At 39.6% G+C, this 24,458-nt stretch overlaps 1 long non-coding RNA gene across 1 annotated transcript; it reads right to left on the bottom strand.

Moving 5' to 3' along the window:
* Positions 1–138: 138 nt before the first annotated feature.
* LOC134632671 (uncharacterized) lies at positions 139–586 on the bottom strand. The gene is made up of 3 exons (XR_010094563.1): positions 552–586; positions 412–467; positions 139–320 (listed from the first exon to the last, which is right to left on the bottom strand). It is a non-coding gene; the product is annotated as an uncharacterized LOC134632671 (long non-coding RNA).
* Positions 587–24,458: the final 23,872 nt, after the last annotated feature.

The raw sequence follows: 24,458 nt of genomic DNA on the forward strand, positions 1-24,458 counted from the left end.
ACACAGTCAATCCCAGTGTATGCAAGGCCCGCCCCCTCCACCCACCCAGGTCCGACTATCATTTTAAAGGCGGTGGGCGTGCAGTTTGCGGGGCAGCGCTGGCGTGAGCCCTCAGGCGCTGAAGCCTGACAGTTTCGGGTTTCTGGTCAGTTACCGGGCAGCTCCCTCTTGGGTGGAGTTCAGAGCTGGTGCACGATGCTGTCTGTGTGGTTGACCGAGACGGAGCCGTCCTGGCGCAGCCGCTGCCACTGGAAAGTTGTGCTGAGGGAGCCCACCTCGTCCTCCTCGTTCTCCTGCTCCTTGGCAAACTCCATAAACACCTGCAGGACAAAAGGAAACGAGGAACACTTGGAGTGAATAATCCAGAGGTCCAGTGGAAGTACAAACTGACCGCCTGACCTGTAAGCCTACCTGCTCTAAGGTGGACTGGGAGAAGTTGTACTCTTCAAAGTTGAAGGTTTGCTTGGCTGAAGACACAAAGAAAGAAGATTAAGTACACGGGAGAGAGAGCAGAGCTGTGGAGGAGAAACATCGGGTCAGCACTCACTCACCGCTCTCTAACTGAGAGAAAGACTTGGCCAGTGATCATTTATTGATTTCTAACATTTTTATTGCATTTGTTTGAGTCTTTAGGGCTGCTACATCCTCAGTAGGTACATCTACTTCTACCCCAAAAACAACCTCGAACAAGTCCCACACGTTGAGCGTAAAAACATGAAAGCACAGGATATCTACTCCCAACTGTTATTTTAAGGGAAAAGTTCATTTTATTTGACTTTACAAGCTGAATGTGTTGAACTTGAACAGCTGAAACTGGGCTGTTCCATTAATCATATTCAAGCACAATTCTGTCTTTCAGTCAGGACAAAACTCTTACTCTGGATTTGATTTTTGCTTTCTCGGTTTTATAAGGTTCACTGCTTTCCTTTACAGTGTGCTGTTGGCACTCATTAAGTGTCCATCACTGTGTAGTTGAAATGGAAGAAAGACCGGTGTTAATCAACTGGAGCCATCTACAGGAAGAAAACACTTAAGGTTTCACAGCTGGACGAGCTGCTGTGGAGTTATGTGACCGCACTCCCATCTGGTACTCTCTCCAACCGCCATCGGTGCCCGCTGGCTTTATGATCAAAAATATACAATCCAGCCCAGTGGACACGTTTAGTAAACGTAAATACATTTTGGACTGTCTTTTAAAGAATTTCACAGCTTGTCCTACTGAAAAACACCTTTCCCACTTCCATTCATACTACACCAAAGTCCATCCATTCAAGTAATGAACAATTAAATGACTGAAAAGTTGCAGCTTTTTCCTTCTCTGGAGATATTTATGTTTTTCTATTGTGTCCACACAGATGCCTTTCATTAACTACAGCAGCATTTCTTTATCATGTAGAAACACTGACACACGCTTGAAACTGCACAAGGATTAAATGTGCAGTTAAACTTCTTCACAATGACAGGAGAAGGATTTTTACCAATCCAACTCATTTAAGATCAAAATGACTGTAAAACGAGTCTGACATCCCTGAACTGCACACAGACACAGACAGGTCAGGGCTCACCTCTCCTGCCGAGCGGCGTGAGGGAATATTCGTAGGCTCTCCTTATGCAACAGCGCCACCTGCTGGAGCCCCGTCAGCTCTTCTCTAAGTTTCACCTCCAAACTGTAACCGCGGTTCAGCTGACAAAAACAGCATAAATAAAAAACCAAAAAGAAAAAAAGTGTTCCATGAGTTACATGACTGAAATGATTAAACAAACAGACAGAGGAATGCTTCAGTATCATTCTACTGTACCTGGCCTGCAGTGGGGTCAGTGTCACCTGCCAACATGTGCATGATGGTGCTCTTTCCTGCTCCGTTGGGGCCCAACAGTCCAAGAACTTCACCTGAGGAAACAGCAGGTTAGGATTCAGACTGTGGGTGAAGTCGGCCGGTTGTGAACCACGCAGCACAAGAAAAAGCAGCAAGACTAAGCGTACCTTTACGGACACAGAAAGAGACGTTCTTTGTGGCCAGCTTCCTCTTCTTGCTTGGAGAAAATCCTTCTCTCCTGCCCTTGTACTGCTTCTTCAAGTTACTCACAACCACGACCGGTTTCTAAACAGACACAGAAAAGACAGAAAAAGTAGCAAAATGCCTTCAGATCACTGATGAGAAACAAAAAACTAAAGATGCTTGCCTAAATTAATCTTTATTACACCTTGACTCTTCAACAGGGACCAGGGACTTCAACAGCATTCTTAATTTATCTATTATAAACCTTTACCTCTTCACAGGACTGACAGCTGAGGGCCTCTTTGACTCTGGCCCTTTCCATCTGGACATCTTCGTCTTCATTCTGGCCTTCTTCTAGGTTCCTCTCCACCGTGGCCTTGGACTGGGATGAGATTCTGTGAACATTTTAAAAGGACATCAGGTCTGCTGCATTTAATGTAGGCATCAAAACCTATATGTTTTTATTGCAGTAAAACGGTTGCGACCACATTTTGTTCAGGGATCTGGGTAACTCCAAAAGCCTCACAAACTTTTCTACCTTTATCAAAGCAATAAACCTCAGTACAAATAAACCAGAGGTTCCTGTAATCCAGCGGTTCCCAAACTTTTTTTGCTAGGCCCCCCTTTGTTTTACAAGAAAAATGCCCCCCCCGGGCACGCACGCACACACACGCCCGCACACGCACGCATGCACGCACGCACGCACAAACACATCCTTTAACCACCAGAGATGGGCAGTAACGCGTTACTTGTAACTGCCCCGTTACTTGTAACTGCCCCGTTACTTGTAACGCGTTACTGTAATCTGATTACTTTTTCAAGTAACGAGTAATGTAAGGGATTACTATTGCAAAAACGGTAATTAGATTACCGTTACTTTCACGTAGGAAAGCTGCGTTACTAAAACCGTGATTTTTTGCGAGAATGTCTCATGACAGTGACGTAAGCGATTGCGACGTTCGTGACAACAGCTGTGTGCAGATCAACAATGGACAATATATCGAGTGCGGGAGAGAGTATAGCATGCAGCGTTTAAAGCGTGGAAGTACTGACCTTATTTTGAGTTTGATTCCATAAAAAGTGACAAAAACATTAGTGTCCGTTGTGCGTGGGAAGAAAACTTCTTTTTACAGCGAAAAAAACCCCTAAACTTCGAAAGCAAGCACCTACGACATAATGGGAAATTCACAGAGAAACTCGCGGAGTCTTCAACTGACCGCTGCGGCACACCTGCACCAGGGTAAACCTCCGCATAAGCCACTCCTGCTTTATAGGTGAAAATAGAGCAACAGGACCGCTAGTCTTTGATTTTATTTATTTTCTGCTGTGTTTTACTTGCATCTATTTGAAAGAGTGAGTGTAAATCCAAAAAAATATTTTATTTTATGTGCTGGAATGTGCAGAAAATAGGTTTAAATGTTAAACAAATTTCTTCCAGTCAGAGAATGTTGCATATAATTAAGTTTTGGCTTGATGCATAAAGTTAAAAGATTTAAAGTTTAAAGTTTTAAAAAGAGACGTTTCCATTTGATTACATTTTGTATGATGGATTATGCAGAAAAAGTAGAATTGGGCTGAAAGATCTATCGCTTTATCACCTATTCAGGTTGTAAATCGTGTTTTTAAAAAGTAACTAAGTAACTAAGTAATTAATTACTTTTGAAAATAAGTAATCAGTAAAGTAAGGGGATTACTTTTTGGGGAAGTAATCAGTAATTAGTAACTGATTACTTTTTCCAAGTAACTTGACCAACACTGTTAGCCACACACGCCCATATTTTGCTCCATTGCGGTTTATTTCACACCTCAAACATTTAGTAAACAATTAAGCAAATACAAGTAATAAATTACAGGCAGCAAGAAAGTAAACTACTAACTCTTTTACGCTACGTCTACACCTACACGGGTATTTTTGAAAACGCAGCTGTTTCTATGCGTTTGGACCTTTTGTCCACATGTAAACGGCGTTTCGAATCACCGAAAACGGAGATTTTTTAAAACTCCTTTTTTGCGTTTATGTGTGGACGAGGAATACAGAGTTCATCACGCAACGTCAAAGGTATGTGCCATTTTTTTCACGTCACGCTGTGCGCCACGTTATTGTTTACATGAGATGAATTGCAGAATGGCAGATAGAGACAAAATACTGTTAATCTGACTATCTGCAGGTTTTACACGCTTACATACACACATGCAGTTACTGTCCCTCCATTTACAAAGGCAGAGGCGTCACGGTGTAATTATTTTACGTGTAGTTGTTTTTTCAAAAAATGCCTCTCTGTGCAAAATGGGTTCAAAAACATAAACAGCTGTGGGATACTGTTTGATACTGGATACGTGATTTGAACCGAGGGAACAAATCATGGCAGGATCAGCCTGATATTATTTGTATCCCACTGTAACTTTACTGTATAAAGAGCTAACATCTCCAAAATGTCAGGAGTAGTTACAAGAAGTGTTTGTGAACTAAAAATCAAGAATGTGGGATACTGTTAGTCCGTGATTTGGAGAGCCTAGCGCGTGCTCCCGACGAAGGGAAAACCAATTCTGCAGGGGAGACCTACCTTGGCACTTGTGCAGGTGGAGCCAAAGGGAAGATATGCTTCACCATATTTTCTAGTCTTTAGCTTAGAATGAATTTGGTTTGGAAACATATTCAGCGATGCTTCATCTCCTGCTTTGCGTTTGTGTGGGCGCCCCGTGCTAGCAATGTCCAAGCGGGCTTTTTCCCCCTTTTCACACCGCGGCCCCCCTAGGGGGCGGGCCCCACACTTGCGGGTCCCCCAGGCTCTGCTGTCATCAGAGTTATGAAAGCGATCATCACCTGCAGAGCTGATCGTTTTTCATCGTCCTTCCTCCAGAATGGATCTCCAGCCAGCGAAGCAGGAAAAGCAGAATGATGCACTGGAGATAGGGCTGAGCACAGACACACAAGGATTACAGTTAAATACAGTTCTGACATTTGTTTATCACATTTTTTTCCCCCACGTCTTGAAATATGATACATACGGCTAAAACTGAAATGAGCAGGTTCTTCCACAGGAAGTTCTCCTCGTAGACAGTCGGGAGGAAGGTGGCCTGAGAAATGGAGAAATGCTCTCAAACATGACTCCAATAACGGCCTCAGCCCCAATGATATATGATCGTGTATTTATTTGAAAAACACAGCTGTATGCTTGACAGAGAAAGCAGCTGTTGCCCTGAGCTCCCTGAGGTACAAGTAATTCATTTATTTTAATAAAGGTTTCAATCGAAAGCATTTTTGTTGTAACAATCGAATTAATTATTCCTTTTGGGTTCTTGTAAGAGTCAATTAAAGGGCTCCTTGCCTTAGATGATAGCCCACTCCGCACTTGATCTTGAGATACAGAGAGGAGCCAACACACTTCAGTTGACCTTGAGAGATCACAGCTTTGCCATCTGCAGAAACAAACATTCAAAAATAAATAAATCAGACATGTTTTCAACTTGCGTGGAGATAAACCTTTGTTCTCATATAGGTCAAGTATAAAACTGGAGCTGCTGCTCCGTTACATAAAGCTGTGCTGGTGTTTTCTGCTCGCCTCTGCACCTTGAATCTCACTCTTGAAATTCTCCTGCAGCAAGGAAGGATACTCAGCGCTGACCTCATGATGAATAATATCACCAAGCTGGAGCATATGTTAGCATAATGAAATATTTGCATCAATTAAGTTGTATTTTGTTCGACATCTGTCTACTGCCTACCAAATTTAAAAAGAAAAAGTGAGGACTAGCTCAGTCATTTAGCTATGCTAGTTTAGCTAACGCTGCTATTAAGCCGTCCAACATGCTATACAATAAACTCACCGAGTGCTGCGGCGATTGTGAAGTGGACACTGCAGCTGCTGAGGGTGCACTATTGCTGAACCTTTGGATGGCCGACAAAACGGCTCTTCCGATGTTTTACATAGGTTTACCGGCACCATAAGGTTTTTCCAAGAGTTGGAAGCCATGTTCACGGTTCATCACGTGACCTTTTGAATGCGCCTCAAGTGTGTCTCACTGTTCCCCGTGTACAAGCCTTTAAGCAGGCAGTGTTGCCAACTTAGCGACTTTGTCGCTATATTTAGCGAGTTTTCACACCCCCCTGGGCGGAGGATAGTCCTCCCCCAGCTGCTATCAGGGCAGGAGATGTGCATACCTATGCGTCCAAACTGCAAATGAATCGCGCATGAGCGAAGCCGCTGCTCCCGCACTGACTGTAACGCAGTGAGTTCTTCTTTTACTGTTATGTTGTTTTGTGGATCACAATTACTACTTATAAACACACACACACAAAGTAACTCCACCAGAGTGCCTATTTCGGGTCACTTTTGCCGGTTGTGCAAATGAGGCGATGACATCATTTAGCGACTTGTAGCGACTTTTAGGACAGCCAATACTTACTTACTTACTTACTTACTGAGGAGCTGTGAACACTGGAAGCAGGGCAGGCACACATTAAACACAGCGAGGAAGAGAGGAATTGAGTTCTTTGAAATACGGCTGGTTTTGATATTTAAATATGCTAAATTTGCCAACGTTCTTCTGGCTCGCCATGTAGCATGGCGGTAAGTGGCGGGCCACTGTACAGCAGGAGATACAGAGGTGGCAGGTTCGAGTCCCATGCTGCTCACCTTCTGGGGGATGTAGTCCGTTGTAGCAGTGGGTCGCTCCGGCTATGTCCCTCACTCTGTATGGCCCACCTGTTGTGGGGGGAGAGTCCGTTGTAGCGAAAACAGGAGTCGCTCCGGTCATAACTGCCCTCACTTAGTACATTCACTTTGCAGGGGCCCGAAGGAGTGATAACAATCGCTCTAGGCCAGGGAGGGGGAGGGGCCCCCCCATCCCATTTTATAAATATAGGACTTTTTAATTTATATATATATATATATTTTTTTTTTTTTGCTGTTTTGTTTTACTCTATTGTTTTTAACTTATTTACTGTGCAGCGCTTTGGTCCTGTGCAGAATAAATATATTTTTTTTTATTGTATAACTTCTGATACTGCTATACAACCAAGTTTAAAGATCAACACTTGTCGTGGCTTTGGTTAGAAATCAGCAGCCACGTGTTACAGTCTGTGGGCTACTATTTTCAGTTTCTTAGGAATTGTAATAGTTACATCTCACTTAACTGGCATCAATTAACATTCCATGGAACACATTTCACAACTTTCTTGTCAAATAAGGAATAGTTCATGATATGCATTTTTGTGATGTTCTTATATAATAATTACTTTTATTGTAAACACACCTCCCTCTCAAAAAAAGTCTAAAAAATATTTGCATGCTAATGGGGAATATTGAGTAGATATAATAAATACACTAAATCTCTGCTGCCCATAATTTATCCATTCAGATTCTTTTAGTTATTTAAGATAAATCATTTAGGTGTTGTGGGATGAGTTGTAACTCATTAAGACATTTTACCACAATTGTATTTGAAAAAAAAAAAGACAGTAGGCCCTGCTTTTCTGTCATTCAGCCATCTCTGTTTGTAAAGGTTTGCTTAAGTTGGTTCTGAGGTCAATGCAAAAGACCTTAAGAGACAAATCACATTTACCATTTTATATCTCAAAGAAAGAGGTAGAACAAATTAAAGCTTGCTTAACTTTGTCTCAGAAGTAATTTAAGTTTTATATTTATTCAGTTATCTTTTCTTTTCAGATAATAAAGAAGTAAACTGAGGTTTTGTTAAATTTGTCTCACTCGATCTTAAAGGTGCAACAAGTAGCGTAATATTTCACTGGCTCTAACCTATAGATTCTGTTATCCGTCACCCTTTTATCTGTAAAACCCCAAGCTGTCAGTAGTAGAGTGTGAGAAAGTTGAAATGAATATCAGTTCAACTTGTATAAACTGTTGAACAAATTTAAGCTGCTGCTTGATAATAAATCAGGCAGCTTAAAGTATGATGCAGTTTGTCAGAGAAGACAATGTCAGGAAGCCTGTAAATGAAACTCTAGACTTTGCTGATGGAGACGCATTGGTAGGAACATGTTGTTTGTTGTTAATGCTGTTGTGTTTAGGCTGGCACTAGAGGCCACTAAAGAGCCATGTTTACTGGTTTCACCTTTAAGTGAGTGCTGGTGCATGTGTAACTGATAACTGATGACTTTAAGACTGATAACACAGTGGATGTCACAGCTGCAATCAACCAGTGTAAGTGTCTTGAATTGTGTTCATTATACCATGCTGATGCGATGCCTCATTTTTATTTATTCCAATCCCTTTTCAGACTGAACAAGACCATTACCAAGTGGCATTTTGCTCATGTAAAAATAAATATTTTCCATATGTATCATGAAGGGGGAATGTTTAGTTTGCCACAAAGTCTACTTCATGTAGTAATTATGAGTAGGCTATTGCTACTTCTGAGAGACAAATGTGTAAAGAGGAAATTGATCTATAAGCAATGATAGATTTGCATGATTTTGAAAATAAAATTTTATTTATTAACTTGTTAATTGTAGAATGCTCTTAATTCAGCTAAATTTGTTAATTTTATTTCTAAAGATAATTTGTTTTCTATGGTTACTTGTTATATAATATATACAGGCTGTAGACACTTACATCCATCCATTTCCTTATCCAAAGATGAGTTTTAGTGGCAGCCTAAGCTGATCTTCTGGCCTCCTCCTGGGAGTGTCCTGAAAAAAAAAAACTCCTAGGAGAGGCACAGAGATGACCTCCTGATCAGATGCCTGAACCACTTCAGCCAGCTTCCTTCAATGTGAACTAGCAGCAACTCTGCTCTAAGCTCCCTTTAGATGTTTGAGTTCTTCATCCTTCCTTTCTTAAACGGATCCCTGCCACCTTAGAGAGGAAACTTATTTTGATTGCTTGTATCTGCAACACTATTCTTCAGAGCACTAGCTACAGAGCTTGCCCAAAGGTGTGGGTAAAGTGCTTTCTGGCTCAGCTCTCTCTTTACCGCAGTGGTCAATTGCAACACCAGGGCAACCAGTCTGCCAATCCTGCTCCTCCTCTTCTTTTATGAGGAAAACCATAAGATACTTCAAATCACTCGCTTGGGAAGGCAACTATCCCCCAACCCAAAGGGTCCTTTTTTGGCAGAGAACCATGGCCTCAGACTTGGAGGTGCTCAAGATGTTCGAATGACACCAAGAAAATTACTTTCAATTCTACAGTTGAATCTGAGGTTCACAAAATGGACACCCTCCACCGTGTGGATACTTCTTTAACACACTCTGGTTCACCCGGCCACGCCCCACAGCTCACGTATAAAACAGCTGTGCAGACGTGACACCGGTGATCATTTCAAAGTGGATAATAGCTTTTTGATCTTATGTAATGTTTATGTTACAACAATGTAGCTCAGAACAAACTTTTATTAACTGAGATTACCAGTCACCTAAAAGAACTATCTCACAAATACTCCACAAACAATCTTATATTAGGTGGAGATTTCAATATGGTTTATGACGAATGGCTTGATAGATCACCCTCTAAATTCCATTCCCATCATATAAATTCATTTTTACACAGCTTCTGTCTAAATCTCAACCTAATAGATCCTTGGAGATTAGCAAACCCACTTGTTCAGTCCTTTCCGTGGTTCAAGCCTGATGGTTCGGCTAAATCGCGTATCGATTTCTGGCTAATCTCAGACAGTTTAATGCAGAATAGTGTAGATGTGGGTGTCTCAGCTGCGCCTTTAACCGACCACTGTGTGATACATTTCAGTGTCACTCCTCAACTTAAAAACTCTCATAATAAAGGTTACTGGAAGTTTAACTCATCCCTGCTTACCAATGAAAATTTTAGTAACGAAATACTTCGACAACTAGAACTTATTTCAACTAATGAAAACATAAGTTCTTACACAGAAAAGTGGGAATTCTGAAAGTTTAAAGTACGTCAAATCTCAATTAAACACAGTAAAATAATAGCTCATCAGAACAAGCAAAAAGAAACTGAAGTTATCAGAGAACTTAATCACATCTGCTCAAAACCCTTTTTTAATGATAATGACAAACAACGTAGAAGTATTCCACAGTCTTCTTTAGACGATATTCATACTAAAAAGGCTAAAGGAGCATATCTGAGATCCCGAGCCAAGTGGATCGAGGATGGCGGAAAAAGTACAGCATATTTCTGTAGATTAGAAAAGATAAGACAAGAGAGAAACGCCATAAATAGTCTACAAATTGATAGTCGGCTATGCACTGACCCTCAATTAATATCTAAAGAAATCTTTACCTTTTACAGTAATTTGTACTCCTCTTCATACTCTAGACCATTGGCTGAGACATTTTTTCAATCTATCAAACACCTGATTCCTAAAATTGATGAAAATTTTTAAAAGACCTGTGAGGGCAAAATTACCATTGAAGAGTTAGATAAAGCCTTAAGTGCTTTACCCAAAGATAAAGCACCAGGTTGTGATGGTTTGACCAGTAACTTTTACAAACATTTTTGGGTTCATTTTAGAACCCTTGTGTTTGGAATGCTTACAGAAATATTAGAAAATGGTTCTCTCACACACACTATGAAACAAGGGGTAATTACACTCATACCAAAACCTGGGAAAGATCCGACTCTTCTTGATAATTTAAGACCAATTACTCTATTAAATAATGATTATAAACTTCTAACACATATTTTTGCAAACAGGTTAAAATCAGGCATAACTCAAATTATTTCTGACACTCAGTCTGGATTTATAAAAGGCCGCTCAATCCATAATAATATCCGCCTTATTTTGGACTTGATTGACTACAAATACCTAATTGAAAACCAAGGTTTTGTTCTATTTTTAGATTTTTACAAAGCCTTCGACATGATAGAGCATGAATTTATGTTTCAAGCCCTTGATTTGTTGGGTTTTGGAGGTAACTTCATTAATGTAATCAAATTACTGTATAGAGATACTAACAGTTCAGTGTGTCTTCCATGTGGCACCTCACAAAGATTTAGGATTTGCAAAGGAATAAAACAAGGATGTCCAATCTCGCCATTGTTGTTTATTGCAGCAACAGAAATGCTTTCCATTCTGATTAAAAATGCTGATTTTGGTAAGATATCTGCTCTGGGTAAAGAGCTCTCTATCAGCCAGTTAGCCGATGATACAACTATTTTCCTAAATAACCTGAATGAAATCCCCAAAATTCTTCAGATCATTAAAACTTTCTCAAAAGCTTCAGGGTTAAATCTGAATTTAAACAAATGTGAGATCTTACCCTTAAATGATTGTACTATTTCTAACACTTTTAATATTCCTGTTAAATCCACTGTCAAATATTTGGGTGTGTATATAACCAAGAATAAGACTGATTTAGATAACCTTAATATTTGGGAGAAAATTCATATCTGTAGAACTCATTTGAATAACTGGGCTCAGAGAGACTTTTCGATTCTAGGTGGAATTTTTCTCACCAAAATGGAAAGTATCTCCAGGCTAGTATACCCTGCATATGCGGTAGGAGTGCCTAAATCAGCAATCAAATCTATTAACCAGCTAAACATTGATTTTATATGGAAACGTAAAACCCACTATATCAGGCAAGGTAATTTAGTCAAACGTTTTGAAGATGGAGGTTTGCAAGCTATTGAATTTGACAGCTTAAATGGCACCCTAAAAATAAATTGGCTTAGGTCATTTTTAAGAAGTCAAAATAGCCTTTGGTTTCACATTCCAAGCAAAATATTCTCAGATCTAGGCGGAATTAACCTTTTACTTAGATGTGATTTTGACATAAAAAAACTCCCCATAAAGCTCTCTTCCTTTCACCAGCAAGTTTTATTATACTGGAAATTAATATACAAACTATAGCCCACACAACACTCCCCTATGAAACTGTCGTTACATAAAAGTTGGAAACAAATCAATCTTTATGAAAAAATGGTACGATAAAGGCATCTGGTCAGTGAAGCATTTGTTAAATGATAGAGGTAAAATTTTATTAGAAGATGAATTATAATCTGCAAATAAATAACAAAGAATTTCAAAAAAATTACTAAGCCTATCCCTCAAAACATTCTATGTACAGCATATAATCTTTTTCAAAACCCTGACTATAGATCCCCTGACCTCCCTGAACTCTTGGTAAATGGGCATAACATTACAGCTAACAGGCTAAAAAACTCCCAAATTAGGGAATTATTTACTAATGTTTTTTTTCCCTTATAGATCCAATCCAAATTCCATCTCACATCTGTTCTCCGGTGATCAAAAGAAAGAGATCAGAAAAAATTACCTAAAACTTCCCATTCCTCCCAAAGCTAAGGAGGTCCACTACAAAATCCTCTCTGGTATTTACCCTTCCAAAGAATTTCTCAGACGTCGCTTTGCTATTGCTAATAATTCTTGCTCTTTTTGTGATGGGGATATTGAATCTACTGGCTCTTCCCAAAGATTCCAAACTTACTTGAATTTTCTAAAAATGATCTTATCTTTGGTTCTCTAAGAAAAGAAAAGAAAAGAAAAGAAAAGAAAAGAAAAGAAAAGAGGAAAATGTTCTAAATGTAATGATTATTATGGGCAAATTCTTCATTCACAAATGTCGTTTTCTGAAAACAAAGCCGTCCTTTTTTACTTTTCACAAAGAACTCTGCCTCTTCTTCTCATCTGTAAAATTTATGGACAAAAAACAAGCTCTGGATCTGAATCATATGATTATTGAACTAGATCTGCTAGAAAACCCCTAAGGTATAACTTATTTTATGTCTTTTAATTATCTTTTAATTTTCTTTTTTTCTGGTTACAGCAGGATGATTATGTTAGTTTAAATGAATCAACACCCCCGAGTCATTCTAACTACCAGACACCTCGAAGCACAGGCCGAGGGGGCGGTGTGGCAGCAATTTTTCACACCAGCCTATTAATCAACCAAAGACCCAGACAGACTTTTAATTCATTTGAAAGCCTGATGCTTAGCCTCGTCCACCCCAGCTGTAAAACTCAGAAACCAGTCTTACTTGTTATCATCTATCGTCCACCTGGGCCTTACACAGAGTTTCTCTCTGATTTCTCAGACTTTTTATCTGATTTAGTGCTCAGCTCTGATAAAATAATTATTGTGGGTGATTTTAACATCCATGTAGATGCTAAAAATGACAGCCTCAACATTGCATTTAATCTGTTATTAGACTCTGTCTGATCATTTCCTGATAACATTTACATTTACAATAATTGATTACACAGCAGTGGAGAGTAGACTTTACCACAGTAGATGTCTTTCTGAAAGTGCTGTAACTAAGTTTAAGAATATAATCCACCCACTGTTATCATCTTCAATGCCCTGTACCAGCACAGAGCAGAGCAGCTATCTGAACGCTACTCCAACAGAGGTCGATCATCTTGTTAATAATTTTACCTCCTCACTACGTACGACTCTGGATACTGTAGCTCCTGTGAAAACTAAGGTCTCAAATCAGAAGTCCCTGACTCCGTGGTATAATTCTCAAACACGTAGCCTAAAGCAGATGACTCGTAAGCTGGAGAGGAAATGGCGTGTCACAAATTTAGAGGATCATCATTTAGCCTGGAGAAATAGTTTGCTGCTTTATAAGAAAGCCCTCCGCAAAGCCAGAACATCTTACTATTCATCACTGATTGAAGAAAATAAGAACAACCCCAGGTTTCTCTTCAGCACTGTAGCCAGGCTGACAAACAGTCAGAGCACTGTTGAGCCAACAATCCCTTTAACGTTAACTAGTAATGACTTCATGAACTTCTTGACAAATAAAATTTTTATCATTAGAGAAAAAATTACCAAAAATCATCCCACAGATGTAATATTATCTACAGCTACTTTCAGTACCATTGATGTTCATTAAGACTCTTTTTCTCCAATTGATCTTTCTGAGTTAACTTCAATAATTACTTCCTCCAAACCATTAACGTGTCTTTCAGACCCCATTCCTACAAAACTGCTCAAAGAAGTCCTGCCATTAATTAATGCTTCAATCTTAAATATGATTAACCTATCTCTAATAATCGGCTATGTACCACAGGCCTTCAAGGTGGCTGTAGTTAAACCTTTACTTAAAAAGCATCTCTAGACCCAGCTGTCTTAGCTAATTATAGGCCAATCTCCAACCTTCCTTTCATATCAAACATCCTTGAAAGAGTAGTTGTCAAACAGCTAACAGATCATCTGCAGAGGAATGACTTATTTGAAGAGTTTCAGTCAGGTTTCAGAGCTCATCACAGCACAGAAACAGCTTTAGTGAAGGTTACAAATGATCTTCTTATGGCCTCTGACAGTGGACTCATCTCTGTGCTTGTCCTGCTAGACCTCAGTGCAGCGTTCGATACTGTTGATCATAATATCCTATTAGAGCGATTGGAACATGCTGTAGGTATTACAGGTACTGCACTGCAGTGGTTTGTATCATATCTATCTAATAGATTACAATTTGTCCATGAAAATGAAGAGTCTTCTTCACACACTAAGGTCAATTATGGTGTTCCACAGGGTTCAGTGCTAGGACCAATTCTGTTTACATTATACATGCTTCCCTTAGGCAGTATCATTAGAAGACATAGCATAAATTTTCACTGCTATGCAGATGACACCCAGCTCTATCTGTCCATGAAGCCAGATAACACACACCAATTAGTTAAACTGCAGGAATGTCTTAAAGACATAAAGACCTGGATGGCCGCTAACTTTCTGCTTCTTCATTCAGATCAAACTGAGGTTATTGTACTCGGCCCTGAAAATCTTAGAAATATGGTATCTAAGCAGATTCTTACTCTGGATGGCATTACCTTGGCCTCCAGTAACACTGTGAGGAACCTTGGAGTCATTTTTGACCAGGACATGTCCTTCAATGCACATATTAAACAAATATGTAGGACTGCTTTCTTCCATTTGTGCAACATCTCTAAAGTTAGAAATATCCTGTCTCTTAGTGACGCTGTAAAACTAGTTCATACATTTATTACTTCCAGGCTGGACTACTGTCATTCATTATTATCAGGATGTCGCTGAAAAGCCTGAATCCTCCCTTAGTTATGCTGCAATAGATGTAGGCTGCCGGGGATTCCCATGATGCATTGAGTTTTTCCTTTCCAGTCACCTTTCTCACTCACTATGTGTTAATAGACCTCTCTGCATTGAATCATATCTGATATTAATCTCTGTCTCTCTTCCACAGCATGCCTTTATCCTGTCTTCCTTCTCTCACCCCAACCAATCACAGCAGATGGCCCCGCCCCTCCCTCAGCCTGGTTCTGCTGGAGGTTTCTTCCTGTTAAAAGGGAGTTTTTCCTTCCCACTGTCGCCAAAGTGCTTGCTCATAGGGGGTCATATGATATGATTGTTGGGTTTTTCTCTGTATCTATGAAGCGCCTTGAGGTGACTTTTGTTGTGATTTGGCGCTATATAAATAAAATTGAATTGAACTGTGAAATTTACATTTATCAAGTATAGCGTTATGCATTCTGCATTATTACTATATTTTCCACAGTGAAATTCTGCCAACCACAGCTGCCAGCAATTTACCGTAAATTCAACATTATTATATTCCACCCCTGGGGTTAAACATTAAAAGCATGAAGTAATCCCCAACCTGATTTTAAGTATTTGCAGTCGTTTCTTTCAATAATGATATTTTCCAGTGGGAAAATGTGGGATGACTCGTGGGAGCCCGGCAGTGAACTTCAACAGCACTTTGCCGTGCCTGATGTGCCACCTCCTTCAGCCAGTGAGCAAGTCTGTTCATCATATTGTGTTGGTCGTTTACAAACAAGTAATATTATATAATTTTACTTGTTTGTAACATTTGTAACATAATATTATTAACCTCCTAAGACCCGAACTCTTCCACGACATGCATTTTTAATTTCTCTTTGATATTTGGGCCCGATGAATGTAAAAACAAAGAATTTCCAGATTTTTTTTTTAACCTTATTTTTGTTTTTAAGAAAAATGAGAGCCACAAATGAGGATATTCATTTGAATATATATAATGTATAATGTATATAATATATATTTATAATGTCCTCGTAAGTGGATATCAGGGCCATGTAGAGCAAAATTGAGTATTTTGGTCAAAATAACCAAAAATGTGATGTCCACATATGTGGACGGCAGGTCCTAGGAGGTTAATATATCTGCAAACTGTAGATGTGTACTGTCTACGGGGAACTGTGTCAAAAATATGTGGAACCAAAGATCCAGATACCACATTGGCCTTTGCTGTTGACGGACAGGATGTGTTCATTTGAAGCAGTTTGATTGGTTACAAATGTTAGACTCATATTTATACTTGTTTAAATGCATTTATGGGATTTAATTGAAAGGCTCCTACGTCCCAGTGAGCCCTTTGCACTGTGAGCCAGTAACAGTTTAAGTGTAACACATTCATCATTTAGAGCCAACATTTCTGAGAGAAATAACTGAAATGTAAAACATGGCAGACCTCAGGCCAGATGTCATTGATGGTGATATATGCATGCATTATGAAATGTATGTACCCGGATCATTTTTTTGCATCTTGTCATGGGAGAGCCACCCCTCCCTCTGAAGCTCACTGCAGCTCAAGATAATTAGTCGGGGCATTTACACACTCACAACCAGTGGGCTAAAAAGAGCAAGTGAGAAACGGGCAGCCTGCACAGCCGCAGATGTGTAAATGATCAGTGACTTAGCTTAAGGCTAAACTTTAACAGTACCTCTGCCTGTGCGGAACATTTCTAATCAGGTTTGAGTCAGGCTGCAACTTTTCTCTGTTGAAAACAGACAAGAGTTTTGAAGATGCAATGTTGAAATCTTTATACGTATACTTTAGTTTCAGCTCTCCAGCCTGGCATTTGGTTAAGCATGATTCAAAAACATTTGATTTGGGGGCAGTTTTAAGTTTTCAGTTTTAATTTTCACTTACTTGTTGGGAAAATATGTTGTTCTGTTCTGGCACACAGCGCTGCAAGCACAAAAATAAATGAAAAGACAGACAAACTCATAACAACTCTGCCTGGTTGGAATTTGAACACACAGCAGTGCAGGAGGCAGCAGCAACTGATGTATATCCGGTGTGAGAGACAAACCCAGAGACACTCGCTGGGGGAAATCTGAACAAATCGATGTGAAATTAAAATGAGGCAGCGTCAGTCAATTCTAACCCAGGTGATCACATGAGTCTCTGTTTTTGACACACAGATACGTTTAGGACGAACAGCTCCAACCATTCAGGAACATTTAATTCTCTTTTATAGTCATCTGAGGGTGTTTACTCTAATGTGACTGAACAATAAAAGGAAGGAAGTCGTCTGTGGTGGTTCTGTCACTTTACACCACAATGAAAGCTGAACATGAAAACTCCAAAGAGACACTGGAAAGCTTCTGGCACCAAAAAAAGTCCTCACTCAAAGAGTCTCCAGTTAATATGTCTTATAACACTAATGAGGACAGAAGTATTTGCCCCCAATGAAAATGACTGTTTTTTAAAAGCGCTACAGAAAGCTTTTCCAAACATCCTGCATCATTTTTACTGAGTAACAGCCTGCAGTTGTTTGTTGAAGTTGTCAACAAGTGGCACACGTGTTGAAAGCACGATACTCCCACCACCCTGTTTCACTGTGGGGACACTGATCTTTGGGTTGTAGCCTTCTTCCTGCAAACATAAGCAGCGTCTCTGTGACCAGAGAGCTTAAGGTTAGTCTAGGTTAGCTTCCAGTGTGAATGATCTTTCTCCAGGGTGTCCTTAACACACGTGACTTGGATCGAAGACGTCTTCTTCTGCAAGAACTGGAATTTTTCTTGGTCTGCGACATCACAGTCCATTTGCATGGAGAGTTTGAGTTATCTGTTTTTTTAACTCCAATTCCTGACTTGGCTAAGTTACTCACAGGTGTCTTGGCAGTTGTTTTGGGGTCTTTGGGCACTTCTCACACCAGTTCCTGACACCTTTGTCCTGCTTTATGAACTTCAACAATATTTCCACAAGTCTAAACTGATTTTTTGTATTTGGTATGGTACATTCTCAAGTGACAGCTCAAACTGTAAGTTTTTATAATATAATTGATGCTTTCTAAAAAAAAAAAAAATGTCATTAACTTTCTCCTCATCTGTATGTTCTTTAATTCAGTTTGTGATTTGGTTCTTGAAAGGTGAAGAGATAGTTTTAAAGTACTTATGTAAAAGTTGTTTTTCCTTCATTTGGCATCTTTATGAAATCATTGGCCAGCGAATATCCTTAATATGGGCATTATGAAAGCTCTGTCTGTAATGTGGATTTCTGTTTATGAGCAGCAAAGAGAGTTAAAACAGCTTATGCCACACAGGCTCGACTGAGAGGCTGCACCTATGTCACAGACTGTACTATAAATCAGGATTATTTTACACTGTGAATCATGCAAAGCTACCCTAGTGCACAGACCCTTTAATGTTTCTGGGATTTGATCTCAAATCTGTAGCATTTCTAACAGCAAACTAGTGTACAGATAAGGCACATGTTAGTCATTAACATTTGTGGCACATTATGCTACGAAGGCTGAGCTGTATGTAATCGAGCCCTCTGTTTTTAGGGGGATTCATCGGTGCATTACCGAGCTTTGATAATCATGTGGATAATACAAGTAAGGTCAGGCATCTACCTAGCATCTATCTACTGACTTATTTCTATTTATCCATCTGAGGCAACACGAGCGCTCACGATTGATTTACTAGTAGACGATCCCCACACTCTTATTTTGAAAGTACTAACCAGCACTTAGTACTTTCATGTTTCCTGACCAGGTGTGTTAGCTGGCTCGGTTGCTACCGTAGCAGTCTTTGACGACAGCTTTGACAATGCATTTCTGTTCAAATCTGCTCTCATGCATGAAATGGAGAAAAAATGGGAGTTGCGTCCGTATGCTTGTTATGCTCTTCTGATCATTGTTATGTCTGTGAGTCTGAATATTTTTATTTTTTTTTTTTAGTCTTCTGTGACACAAAAACCATCTCCAGCATGACTAACTAACATGGGCCCATTCTCTGGTGACTCACTTCTCTATATCAAATAAGTACGAAACGTCATCCTTGCACAGTTTCTGTAACCATCATCTCAGACTGAAGCTTCCACAAAATTTACTTAAAAACAAAACAAACTTTAAATGTTCCTAAAAGCTTTCCGTGTTTGCAACAATTAGTAGAAGAAGAGCTTGACCTACCCGGGAGGTCAACTGGACCTGAGATCTCCCAGTTGGTTCTCCTTCCACTGTTATCTTCTGTTGTCCACAAAAGGGGACAACAGAAGATTGAAAGTGTTGCCTGATCTGATGGGTCTCAATCTCTGTAACATTCAGATTTTAGCTTCAGAATTTGTCTTAAAAAACACAAAAGCATGGATCCATCCTGCCTTGTATCAGGAAATGCTGATAAACTCTGAGCAAATGAAACCACAACTATAAAAGATTATTTTCCTAAAAAATTTAAAAAGAAATCAGAAGTTTTAACACCTACAGCAAGTTTGATAAAAAGAAATACAAGATTTTAAAGATCTTATTTTTCTTAAATTTAAGATCAGAGTTTGTAATAAGCTGCAGGAACCCTGTTCAGTGTGAGGGAAGGAAAGCCAAGTGTCCTCTGATAAACCTCCATCTGTGTCACTGAAAACAGTTAATCTGACTCTGACTGTAAACATGTTTCCATTCATCCCTCGAGTCTTTACTCTGAAATACAGGAAATGACATCATGGCTCAAACTGTCATTAAACCATTTCTTTATTTAACATTTTGACTTTTTATTTAACTGTTGCAAAGTTTCATAACACAGACAGCCTGAACAAAGAACACCTACAGAACACATGGATCAAAATACATTCAATAAAAACTTGATTACATAACAACAGATTTCTTCTTCCAACAAAAAAAGAGCTAACCACTCGATAAGAGCACTAAAGTAGAAGAGTTTAGCAGCTTAAGATGTAACTGCAGGAACATTTATATTTACAGCAGCCTCATCAGTTCTTTACATGAGATTCCAGCTGAACTCTGTGGAGCCTGATCTCAACAGTTTTAAGTCTGACCCTGACACCAGATTCACCGTGAACCAGAGATGGGAATGATTTCCGCCCCGCGTGATCACGCTGATGTTTGCACAGAACAGATAGTGAAGTGAAGGTTTTTGCACATTTGTAGCAGTGAAACAGTTTATCTGCAGTGTGGGATCGTTTGTGAGAAGCTTCTGTCACAGTGTGTGCACTTGTATGGTTTCTCTCCTGTGTGGACTCGTTTGTGTGTTTTAAGCTCACCTGCAGTGGTGAACGATGACCCACACTGATCACAGAGGTGCTTTTTAACCCCACTGTGAATGACTTCATGCTGTTTTAACTCATTTGATCTGGTGAAGCTTCTCCTACATTCTTTGCAGTATTTCAGTTTGTCTCCAGTGTGTCTACGTTGATGTATTTTTAGGCTCTCTGCATGACTGAAAGATTTTCCACAAAGGTCACAACCAAAGTCTTTCCCACCACCACAGCGATGACAGGGTTGAGAACTGGATCCATCTGCGTCGCTCTGCTTCTAAACAAAGACACAAAGACAGCGGAAGTCAGTCCTTCAACATTTGTATCGTGAACGTCGCCTGAAATAAAGAGCATCTCTGCCAACGTCCAATTACTTTTTACTCCAATTACTTTTTCAGTTCACATAGGATAACTACAATACTACCACCATAATACTACAGTAATACTTATTTAATGTTACACCACGCTAATATTTTCAGGGTACCAACGTAGTGCTAAACTACTAATGCAACACTCCAATAATACTAATTTAATACTGCATTAGAAACACTGACTTTCCACACAAGTCACAGCTGAACGGTCTCTCTCCAGTGTGGATGACTTGACGCATTGTTAGTGAAGCTTTGCGAGAAAAATCCTTCCCACGCTCGTCACAGCTGTAGTTGTTCTCTCTCTTTCTTCTGTGAGGTTTGTCGGCCTCCTGAGAGCGCTGACTTTTCCGTCCATGTTGGTCCTGCAGCGACAGAGATACAAACACAGGCAGTGAGTGAAATGCAGTCGCTGAACAAACTGAAACACTGAAGTTTGTATTATAAGCCCAACAAGGGACAATGGTTGGAAATTAGCTATAAACTCATGTGCAGTACATCAGGTTTATGTTTTATACTTGGACTATGTTAAACTGCACTGTTCCTTTTAAAGAAAAAATTATTATTATTATCATTGTTATTGAAAAAGAGTTCATTACTCAAAGCCTTTCAACACAGTCCTCTTGGTGATGTCATGGTTCGTATTTTGAGGAAAGGACAAACGACTGGAGGTCCCAGTAGATGTCAAAATAGTGATTTTATTAAACACATATATATGTGGGGAAGAAGCGTATCGTTACACTTTTCAAGGCAGTCTCCCCCGAACAAAAATAAGGAGTGGTATATATAACAGTTAATGACGAATAATATGCGTCAAACAGTTGGATTTACTGGAAATCTAAGTATCAATTCTCGGAATCTAAGAACACTCTCTTCCGCCGGACCCTAACGGCCTTTCACTCCTCTCCTCCAGATGTTCCCCGTTATCTAAACTGTTATTGCTAAACAGCCAAGTACACCGGACAAGTCACGTAGCACTTTTGGGCAAAACAAGCTGAGAAACTGTGAGTGTATGTGTGCAGGCCCCCCCCCCCCTTATGTGTCTTGGGTGTTATCCTCAGTTAACCTCAAAGTGCTGGGCCTACAGGCCTCCAGGCTGTGATTTTATTATATGTGGTGTGCTCTAGTGTAAACAGATATGAAATCATCTTAACATTAGCTTAACTTTCTCACTTCCCCATAACTCCAAACCCTCAATTAACAACTCTCTAATAAGCAATATGGATGACATGAATATAGTTAAACCTGCAATGAAAGATCATCATGTGATTATGACAACCTCTGAAATACAGACTTGAAATAGAGAATTTCATGTAACATCGACAACTTCAAAAATGCTCTGATGAAATGATAATGATAAATGATCAGTGATGCAACAGAAACAATAATGGTTATGAATAGTACCAGTAAAATAATTTCCTAATCTCTACAGTGACATCTGCCAAAAACATGAAGCCTAACGTGAACTTAAAATAAAGTGCTTCATTATAACTGCCCACTCTACAGAGCTCAACAACACGGGTTGAGCCAAAGTGCTGTACATAGTAGAGATAAAATAGTAAACATACATAGTAATTATTATGAGACACTTTGACTGTTCAGTGCAGTGTGGAGCCTAACAAAGATCTGTTTTGTGTCCCAGCTGATCAGCAGGAGGAGAAAAGTCTGACGGAGCAGCAGAGGAACATTTTCAGCCATTTGCACTCAGCTCAGCTACTACAGAGAAAATGATGAGCTCAACACAGAAGGTGAGGAAAAAATACCACTGTTTCACCAAATGGATTTAATTTATATATATACACACACAAATACACATTGAAAGCAGCACAAATGGTAGCCTGATATCAGACAGAACTGTCACATAATATTAAACAGAAGCTGTCAGCTGAGCTCTGTAGAGTGGGCAGTTATAATGAAGCACTTTATTTTAAGTTCACGTTAGGCTTCATGTTTTTGGCAGATGTCACCAAGAGGACTGTGTTGAAATGCTTTGAGTAATGAACCCTTTTTCAATAACAGTGATAATAATAATAATTCTTTCTTTAAAAGGAACAGTGCAGTTTAACATAGTCCAAGTATAAAACATAAACCTGATGTACTGCACATGAGTTTATAGCTAATTTCCAACCATTGTCCCTTGTTGGGCTTATAATACAAACTTCAGTGTTTCAGAAAGCTTCATTTGGCCATCACTGATATCAATAAAATCCGTAAACTCTCTCCATACTCTTTTACGTCCATGCTACAGAGGTAGCCCCTCGTTTAGGAGTAAGGTCCTCGATTTGTTTTGACTGGTCCTTTTGTTTGAAGCTACCTTTTCTCCCTGTGAAATACAGCAGCTGGACCTTTAGCTAGCAACACACTGTTAGACAAACTGCACACAAACATTTTGTGTGCTTTCCAATTTTTGTTGAGCTGATAAAAATGCTGCATTTGAAATTAGCTGCCACTTAAAAACTATTACTCCATTTATGCTCGCTCATATTCTGTGTGGCTAGATGCTGAAGTACTGTGACAGCAACATATGAGCGCTGCAGTCATTCCAGTGTTGTGCCAAAATAAAAAACACTGGCTCACTTTGACCCCTGACTATGGCCCACAGTTTTCTTTCTTTCATTTTCATGTGTCGTACTCTGGTGATTAATACACCATCTGGATTGCCTTTCACGTGTTACTGTTTAAGCTCAAATCAGTTTGTCGTTTGATGCCTGCAGTGATGAAATAACTCCTCTCAAAGGCCTTAAACCAAAAGTAACACATCTGCTTGGAAATGTAAGGAGTATAAAGTACAGATTATTTTTTTAATGTCGGGAGTAAAAGTTAAAAAACAAACAACAACCTTAGTTTACAAACAGACTCTGACATTTCCCTTCACTGAACCAAGCTTGCAACTATTACACTGGATTCATTATCATTGAATAAACTAGCAAATTATAGAAATATATGATAGGAAACAGGGGAAAGAAATATAAGAAAGTATAGACCTGGTAAACATGTATTACTATTCTGAGTGTGTTAGCATGCTAGCATTAATATTTGTGTAAAGCAGGGGGGATGGGCATGATTTTTAACACCAGGTTGGATGTAATGTGTTACTGTTACCAGTAGGTGGTGATGAGAGACCTTTAGGTGTTTGGTGCCACACTCCACCTTCAGGTTTAAAATTAGTGTTAATGGAGGGACTTTGAAGGTTCAGTTTGTTCAGCGACTGCATTTCACTCACTGCCTGTGTTTGTATCTCTGTCGCTGCAGGACCAACATGGACAGAAAAGTCAGCGCTCTCAGGAGGCCGACAAACCTCACAGAAGAAAGAGAGAGAACAACTACAGCTGTGACGAGCGTGGGAAGGATTTTTCTCGCAAAGCTTCACTAACAATGCGTCAAGTCATCCACACTGGAGAGAGACCGTTCAGCTGTGACTTGTGTGGAAAGTCAGTGTTTCTAATGCAGTATTAAATTAGTATTATTGGAGTGTTGCATTAGTAGTTTAGCACTACGTTGGTACCCTGAAAATATTAGCGTGGTGTAACATTAAATAAGTATTACTGTAGTATTATGGTGGCAGTATTGTAGTTATCCTATGTGAACTGAAAAAGTAATTGGAGTAAAAAGTAATTGGACGTTGGCAGAGATGCTCTTTATTTCAGGCGACGTTCACGATACAAATGTTGAAGGACTGACTTCCGCTGTCTTTGTGTCTTTGTTTAGAAGCAGAGCGACGCAGATGGATGCAGTTCTCAACCCTGTCATCGCTGTGGTGGTGGGAAAGACTTTGGTTGTGACCTTTGTGGAAAATCTTTCAGTCATGCAGAGAGCCTAAAAATACATCAACGTAGAAACACTGGAGACAAACTGAAATACTGCAAAGAATGTAGGAGAAGCTTCAC

This window comes from Pelmatolapia mariae, linkage group LG8, assembly GCF_036321145.2.
Source record: "Pelmatolapia mariae isolate MD_Pm_ZW linkage group LG8, Pm_UMD_F_2, whole genome shotgun sequence".
Classification (NCBI taxonomy): Eukaryota; Metazoa; Chordata; class Actinopteri; order Cichliformes; family Cichlidae; genus Pelmatolapia; species Pelmatolapia mariae.